The 8,914-nt window shown below is 38.2% G+C and overlaps 1 pseudogene; it reads right to left on the bottom strand.

Moving 5' to 3' along the window:
* Positions 1–13: 13 nt before the first annotated feature.
* LOC107777005 (acidic endochitinase-like) lies at positions 14–8,250 on the bottom strand (annotated as a pseudogene).
* Between the last annotated feature and the right edge of the window lie 664 nt (positions 8,251–8,914).

Here is an 8,914-nt window from a genome sequence, read left to right as displayed (position 1 = left end):
TATGCTGGTCGCAATTTCTACATAAACACACTATGAATCATTCAAGACTCATATATACATAAATACATTATGAGATTTCAACACTCATAAGTCATAATCACATCAATCGTTTGATTTAAGATATCAGATGCTGCCTTTAATGGAAGCACTATATCCAGCTTGATCATCACAGTACATAGACCAAAGCATTACACTGCCATATTTATCAGTCCTAAATTACTGGAAGAACTTGTTTAGTTAAATGATCTGAAGGAAAGAAGCCACTTCCTGCAGCAGGCAATCCTAAGAAAATTCTCTTAGCAGGAATTGAAGTCCTTGGCTTCCATATTGCACTTTTGCGGTTACTAAGATCCCTTGAACTATATTGGCCTGTTTTGAGTGCACCTCCTATCCAGGCATCAGGAAAAGGACATTGTGGTGCTGCACCCATATAAACCTTATTATTACCAGGTTTCCTATATGAAGAGAGAAAACGAGCAAGGTCATCCCAATGCGCGTTTATTCCCCCTTCGATATCAAAGTCAATTCCATCCAAGAGGGCGAGAGCTCGACTTTCCTCCTAAGAAGTTGTTCCAGAGATAAGTAGCAAAGCATCCTCGGTGGAGTTGAGGTAGTAGCTACCAACCCATCCTCCATTAATGGAGAGCAGTGTTGAAATTGTCAAAAGTCCCACATCGGTGGATGACAATTTTGAATGGGAATTTCACCCTATAAAAGGAGGCCTAATGTTTAGGATTTAAGTACACCTCTCATTTGCCTTTTTTATCTTCTTAAGGCATTTGTATTTTCTCTCTTTAATATTATTTCACTTGTAATTTTGGAGTGGAATAAAATATTGATTGTGTCCGAGGAAGTAGGCAAAATTGGCCGAACCTCGTAAATTCTGGTGTTCTTTTATTGTTGTCTTATTTTCTTGTTTATTATTTAGTGGTTGTCATAATTTTTGGTATAATAGTTGTGACTCATTCACACTATATACATTTGGCTTCCGCAACAATTGGTATCAGAGTCAAGGTACTGTCTAAGTATGCTCTGTGGTTGCAGCATAGTCTGATCTTCCACATCAGAAAAGATCTATCTTGGTAACTGAGTCAAGATTCTATCTGAGTATGCTCTGTGGTTGCAGCTTAGTCTGATCTTCCACACCAGAAAGGAAATAATCTTGATTTGTGTCGTCAGCTACTAAATAATATTTGTGTCAAAATGGAAGACAATAAAACAAGAAGAATCTACATCAAGTGTCAATAATACGTCATCGTTGGCATCTTCGCTTATGACAAGAATTGTGTCAAATGCGAAATTTGCCGTAGAAATTTTTGACGGGTCAGGACATTTTGGGATGTGGCAAGGCGAGGTTCTAGATGTTCTTTTTCAACAAGGGCTAGATCTTGCCATTGAAGAAAAGAAGCCAGATGTTATTGGAGAAGAAGATTGGAAAATTATCAATCGTGTTGCTTGCGGTACCATTCGATCCTACCTTGCTAGAGAGCAGAAATATCCATACACAAAGGAAACTTCTGCAAGTAAATTATGGAAAGCACTGGAGGATAAATTTTTGAAGAAAAACAGTCAAAATAAATTGTACATGAAGAAGAGACTGTTTCGCTTCACCTATGTTCCTGGTACCACAATGAATGAACATATCACCAGTTTCAATAAGTTGGTCACAGATTTGCAAAATATGGATGCAACTTTTGATGATGGTGACTTGGCCTTGATGTTGTTGGGGTCACTTCCTAATGAGTACGAGCACCTTGAAACTACTCTACTCCATGGAAATGACGAAATTTCTCTCAGAGAAGTTTGTTCGGCTTTGTACAGCTATGAACAAAGAAAGGGAGAAAAACAGATGGGCGGAGAAGGAGAAGCACTAATTGTGAGGGGTCGTCCTCAAAATCAAACGAGGACTTAGAAGGGAAGATCCAAGTCGAGATCTAGACCCAGCAAAGATGAATGTGCCTTTTGTCGAGAAAAGGGGCACTGGAAGAAAGACTGTCCGAAGTTGAAGAATAAGGCCAGACATAACAATGGAAAGGCCATTATGGATTCAAATGTAGCTGATTGTGATGATTCAGACTTCTCATTAGTTACAACAGAGTTATCAACATCATCAGACATATGGTTGATGGACTCGGCTTGTAGCTATCATATGTGTCCCAACAAGGACTGGTTCGTGAATTTTCAAGAAGGAGAATATGGAGTCATCCACACAGCGGATAACAGCCCTCTTACCTCATATGGCATTGGTTCAATAAGATTAAGAAGCCATGATGGAATGATCAGAACATTAACAGATGTTCGATATGTACCGGGTTTGAAAAAGAATCTCATCTCTGTGGGAGCCCTAGAATCAAAAGGGTTCAAAATCATTGCAAAAAAATGGAGTGATGAGAATATGCTCTGGTGCACTAGTGGTAATGAAGGCCAATCGGAAGAACAATAACATGTACCGCTATCATGGTAGTACAGTTATTGGGACAGCGACAGTGACATCCAGTGATGACAAAGAGGCAGAAGCAACCAGGCTATGGCACATGCGCTTGGGACATGTTGGAGGGAAATCCTTGAAAGTTCTATCTGATCAAGGATTGTTAAAAGGCGTAAAGACTTGCAACTTGGAGTTTTGCGAGCATTGTGTCAAAGGGAACCAGACAAGGGTTAAATTTGGTACAGCGATCCATAATACTAAAGTCATTTTGGATTATGTACACTCTGATGTTTGGGGTTCTTCCAAACCACCTTCATTGGGTGGGAAGCACTATTTTGTAACTTTTGTTGATGATTTTTCCTGAAGAGTGTGGGTGTATACAATGAAGAGGAAAGATGAAGTGTTGGGAATTTTTCTCAAATGGAAGACGATGGTGGAGAATCAAACAGGCAGGAGGATCAAGTGTATTCGCACAGACAATGGAGGTGAATACAAAAATGATCATTTCAATAAGGTCTGTGAAAATAATGGCATCGTCCGACACTTCAATGTCAGACATACACCACAACAGAATGGAGTGGCAGAACGTATGAACCGGACTTTACTGGAGAAGGTACGGTGTATGTTGTCCAATGCTGGCTTGGGCAAAGAATTTTGGGCTGAGGCAATTACATATGCATGCCACCTCATTAATCGTCTACCATCTGCTGCTATTGAAGGCAAGACACTATTTGAAAAATGGTATGGAAAACCTGTTGTAGATTATGACTCTTTGCACGTGTTTGGCTCAATTGTATACTATCATGTGAAAGAGTCAAAATTGGATCCGAGAGCAAAGAAGACTATATTTATGGGGATTATTTCTGGAGTCAAAGGATACCGCTTATGGTGTCCAGAGACAAGGAATATTATATTCAGCAGAGATGTTACCTTTAATGAACTGCCATAACAGATAAGGTGACAGTTGAAGATGTCAAACAAACTGGTGGTGCATCAAAGCAGGTGGAGTTTGAGGAAAAATTTATTTTTCCTACACAAGAAGCAGAGGAGGAAACTCATGAAGATTACCCTCTGGAAGAAGAGCCAGTAGAGAGGGAGATTCCAACTCAGGAACCTCGACAACAACTTGAATCAATAGCAACCAGCAGGCCAAAAAGGACAATAACGAAACCTGTTCGTCTCATAGAGACGGTTGCTTGCGCAACCTCAATTGTAGCTGATGGTGTTCCTACCACTTATAAAGACGCAATCCAAAGTTCAGAAGAAGGTAAGTGGAGGATTGTCATGAATGAAGAAATGCAGTCCCTTCATCAGAATCATACATGAAAATTGGCCAATCTCCCGAAGGGAAAGAAAACAATTGGGTGCAAATGGGTATTTGCAAAGAAAGAAGGATTTCCTAACCAAGAAAATGTTCGCTACAAAGCAAGATTGGTGGCCAAAGGATATGCTCAGAAGGAGGGAATTGATTACAATGAAGTATTTTATCCAGTTGTAAAACATTCCTCCATTAGAATTATGTTGGCTTTGGTAGCACAGTTGGATTTGGAACTAGTTCAGATGGATGTAAAAACTGCGTATTTACATGGAAACTTGGAGGAGGAAATCTACATGAATCAGCTAGAAGGATTCAAAGTTGCTGGAAAAGAAAATATGGTATGCAAACTTGAAAAATCGTTGTACGGATTGAAACAATCTTCTAGACAATGGTACAAGCGATTTGACAAGTTTATTTTGCGGCAAGGGTACAAGAGAAGCAAATACGATCATTGTGTGTATTTGCGCAAACTTAATGATGGTTCCTTTGCATATCTTCTCCTATATGTTGATGATATGTTGATAACTTCCAAGAATTCGGAAGAAATTGATAAGTTGAAGATTCAACTGAAGGAGGAGTTCGAGATGAAGGATCTGGGTGAGGCAAAGAAAATTCTTGGCATGGAGATCATAAGAGATAGACGTTCAAAGAAACTCTGTTTATCTCAGAAAGAATATTTGAAGAGAGTACTATAGTGTTTTGGCATAGATAAGAAGACTAAGCCAATTAGTACGCCACTTGCTCCCCATTTTAAGCTAAGTACTACTATGTCGCCAAAGGATGAAACTGAACAGGAGTATATGTCAAGGGTACCATACGCAAATGCTGTTGGTAGCTTGATGTATGCAATGGTTTGTACGAGACCTGACATTTCACAAGCCGTTGGAGTTATTAGCAGATATATGCATAATCCAGGAAAGGAGCATTGGCAAGCTGTGAAATGGATTCTACGGTATATTCATAGTACTGTAGATGTTGGGTTAGTTTTTGAGCAGGAAGGCAATCGGTCTGTAGTTGGATATTGTGACTCAGATTTTGCGGGTGATCTGGACAAACGAAGGTCAACTACTGGTTATGTGTTTACTTTTGCAAAGGCACCAGTTAGTTGGAAGTCTACTTTGCAGTCAACAGTTGCTTTGTCTACAACAGAGGTAGAGTACATGGCTATTACAGAGGCTGTGAAGGAGGCAATTTGGCTTCAGGGGTTGCTAAAGGAGCTTGGTATTGAACAAAAAAAAATTACAATTTTTTGTGATAGTCAAAGTGCTATTCAATTAGCGAAGAACCAAGTTTATCATGCAAGGACGAAGCACATTGATGTTCGGTATCATTTCATACGAGAAATCATAGAAGAAGGTGGAGTCACGATGAATCATACTACGGAGAACCCTGCTGATATGCTGACAAAAGTGGTGACTGCGGTCAAGTTTCAACATTGTTTGGATTTGATCAACATTGTTGAACACTAAAGATTGAAAATGAAGATACAACCAAAATTTGTTATTGAGAGAAAATTGAAGATGTGGAATTTTGCCAAGGTGGAGATTTGTTGAAATTGTCAAAAGTCCCACATCGGTGGATGACAATTTTGAATGAGAATTTCACCCTATAAAAGGAGGCCTAATGTTTAGGATTTAAGTACACCTCTCATTTGCCTTTTTTTATCTTCTTAAGGCATTTGTATCTTCCTCGTAAATTCTGGTGTTCTTTTATTGTTGTCTTATTGTCTTGTTTATTATTTAGTGGTTGTCATAATTTTTGGTATAGTAGTTGTAACTCATTCACACTATATACATTTGGCTTCCGCAACAAGCAGAACATTAACGCCTCCCGCTTGACATTATTTGAGCTTAACTTAGTGCAACCACCAAGGATCACAATGTCCTGCTAGATTGATCATCCGATTTTGGCCATTCCCAAAAGTGTAAAGAAAAGCTAAGTTAACAAATTTTGTAATTCCAAGTGGCAAAATTTTCTGCTAGGGTGTCTTCATTTCCATTCTGACCCCAACATATTGCAATTCCTCCAGCATCTGAAAGGTTAACTGATGTTAGAATTAACAGGGGAAATAGTCAGAGGAACTAGCTGGTTTAAGTTCCATTCTCAATTTCTGATTCTTAATGAGTTAGGAACAATGTGTTGTTTTGCGCTCTATACTTCAAAACTAATGGAATTTATAGGAGATGCAGGACTCCTGTCATTTGTTGTTCGTATAGTATATTATGTTCAATTCTAGTGGTCATTGCCTTAATTTGATATTAGTATTTTAACGTATACGAATACGATGTGCACTTGCAGATAAATTAATTAGTGTGACGCATATAATCAATCTTTTCTTTTTGTTTTGTGCAGCACTAGGCAACTTTTTTTTTTTTTTTTTGGTTCTTCGTGAAAGCTGAATCAGACCATAAGAGAGGCTTTTAGATTCCACTGCGTTTAAAATACTTTGAAGCCAATCTCAAACTTCTACACAGGACATAATAGTATTCTATCTCCTAATTCTACCTATCCTTGCTACCCAATTTGATTTGTGCGGTAATTGTATATTTGTACGTGTCAGGAGTCTTTGTGTGTGGGGGGGGGGTGGGTAATCCTTGTTTATCCGCACTAGGGGTTGCAAGCTGGTCGGGTCGGGCCGGGTTGAAAATGGGTAATGCAAAAACGGATAAATTATCCGACCCCGTCCATAGTTAAAGTCTTGGTTAAATTAAAAATATTTATTAGCTAAAAAGTGATGGTAGGCGAAAAATATGGATTTTTGACTACTTTGCACCTATTATTTGCTACATTTTAATTGTGTTTGAGCTAAAATATAGATAATTTATACTCATTGCGCATTTTCTATTATGTAGGTTGAGACCTAAGGCTAAGACGGTTTTTTTTAGCTAAAGTAAATGAAAGAGAACTTCGAAGTCTAAATAGAAGTTCGTGAGTTAAACCGGGATCGAGTTTGAGGTGCAAAGACTAAGAGCCCGTTTGGACATAAAATTTGATGAAAGTTTTTTCCAAAAAAATTTCACTTTTTTTCGAAATCAGCGTTTGTTCATAAAATTTCCAATTTTCACTTGAAGATGTATTTTGAAAATTTTCGAAAATTTGAAAAACTCCAAAAAATTATTTTTTAAAATTTTCACTCGCAAAACTTCAAAAATAACCCAAACTGAAATTTATGTTCAAACACAACTTTAAATTTTAAATATTATTTTCACTTAAAAAAAAATTCACCATTTTTTTAAATTTTACAATTCTTATGTCCAAACGCCTACTAAGTATACATAGAAAAATTGAAAAGAAAACAATGTCAAGGGAATGAATTAAGGAGGACACGTTGTATACCCCAACTTGAAGCACCTGGTGGTTATGCAAGAGTTCAAACAAAGACTAAAGTGCAATTCTGCTATTTTTCCAAGGCTGACTCACGTGATGTCACCCAAAATGCAAGAATTAGGCAACATGCATTCTTTTAGTTAAGATTCTGTAAAGTGCCACTAATTCGGCGTGCAGTGCGTCGCGCGGGCGGCGCACTAGTGCTCAGAGAGTGTATTTCAGTCCAGGTCCGTTATTTACACGATTTTTGAAGGGGATTCGACTTAGCATAGTTTTGAAGATTTACTATGGCTTGAAGACAAAAGATTTTATCAATTCTCTTGCCAACAATTGATGCAATACCAAAGTTTGTATCGTAAAGTTATTTTTGATATTTTCTATATTAAACTTACTTGAGATGACTTTCTACATTATTATGAAATAATTTACTATAGTGTTTGACGGATATAGTATTTTGATTGCTATTTGTGGATTTAACTCTGGTTTAATTGTGTGAATACGCTGGGGAGGTTTGAATTGATTGCAAATTTGTTCACCGATTTATTTAATCGAAAGAGGAATATTTTGGTGATTATCTTGCATTATTTTATTTGGTTTAACTTAGTGATTCTTCTAAGTAATCGGGAAAACTTTTTGAATTATTAATTAAACCAAGTTAGGAGAATATTAGAGAGACGTTTCCTAAAGACTAGTCATGTAACGACCCGACCGGTCGTTTTGAGCTCTAGCGCGTCGTCCGACGGTTTGAGGCCTTGTGTAGCTTCACTTCAGGTATTATGACTTGTACGTGTGGTCGGAATTGAATTTTGGGAAGTTCAGAGTTGATTTGGAAGGAAAATTCTAATTTCGGAAGCTTTAAGCTAGAAGAATTGACTAAGGTTTGACTTTTGAGTAAACGACCTTAGAATCTGGGTTTGAACGTCCAATAGGTTCGTATGATGATTTCAGACTTGGGCGTATGTTCGGGTTGAGTATCGGGTGGCCCGATAGTATTTCAGCGCTTATTGTGGAAGTTGGCATTTTGAAGGTTTTAAGAATTTCTTAAGTTATTTAAATCATTCAAAGGAAATCAATCAATACTCTCTTCTCTCTCAGCGTATGATAGCGTGTTTTTGCTAACATATGCTGAACAACAACGGGGAGGGGTAGGCCGAAGAGAAATACGACTACGATTCATCTTGTGGATTATACAGGAACTGGGAACAACACTCAGATCACTGGAACGCAAAGTTTGGAGATCACAGATGCAAAGAAAATTTCAATGGAACGGTGGCTGTCATTATCAGCCACAAAGGAAGGTATGCAAACACCCCCTGCTATGAGTCCTTTACCGATGATTGATAGTGCAAAGGTAACTATTGGCAATCAGTGGGAAAACGTCAACCCTAGCTCAGGAAAAACTGGTCTGCATGCGAGCAATTCAGAAGCAAATACTGGTAATCAGTTGAAGAACGGCAACCCTAGCTCAGAGAAAATTGATCTGCCTGCGAGCAATTCAGAAGCAACTACTGGTAATTTGGGGAAAATTGGGGATAGGTTAGAGGATGATAAAAGCAAGGACAAACTAACAGCTGCGAGCACAGAGGTAGACCAGAAGAAGTGGGCTAATTTGTTTGTGGGGAACAGATTGGCAGCGAAAGGAATGGATCTAAGTTTCATTGCACCAACCATAAAAAATGGAGAAGTAATTGTTGAATTATGCAAGGAAGAAGTGGAAGAGGAGACAAGGAAATGGAAGCAAGCTATGATCCTGTATGTTGTTGGAGTAACCCCAACAATAGGAGCTATGGAACGTTTTATTGCTTCAGTGTGGAATTTTGCAACAAAGCCAAAAGTCTATT

The sequence above is a fragment of the Nicotiana tabacum genome, chromosome 23 (assembly GCF_000715075.1).
Source record: "Nicotiana tabacum cultivar K326 chromosome 23, ASM71507v2, whole genome shotgun sequence".
Taxonomy (NCBI): Eukaryota; Viridiplantae; Streptophyta; class Magnoliopsida; order Solanales; family Solanaceae; genus Nicotiana; species Nicotiana tabacum.
The sequence above is the reverse complement of the archived record's forward strand: the minus strand, read 5'-3'. Positions and strand labels throughout refer to the sequence as shown.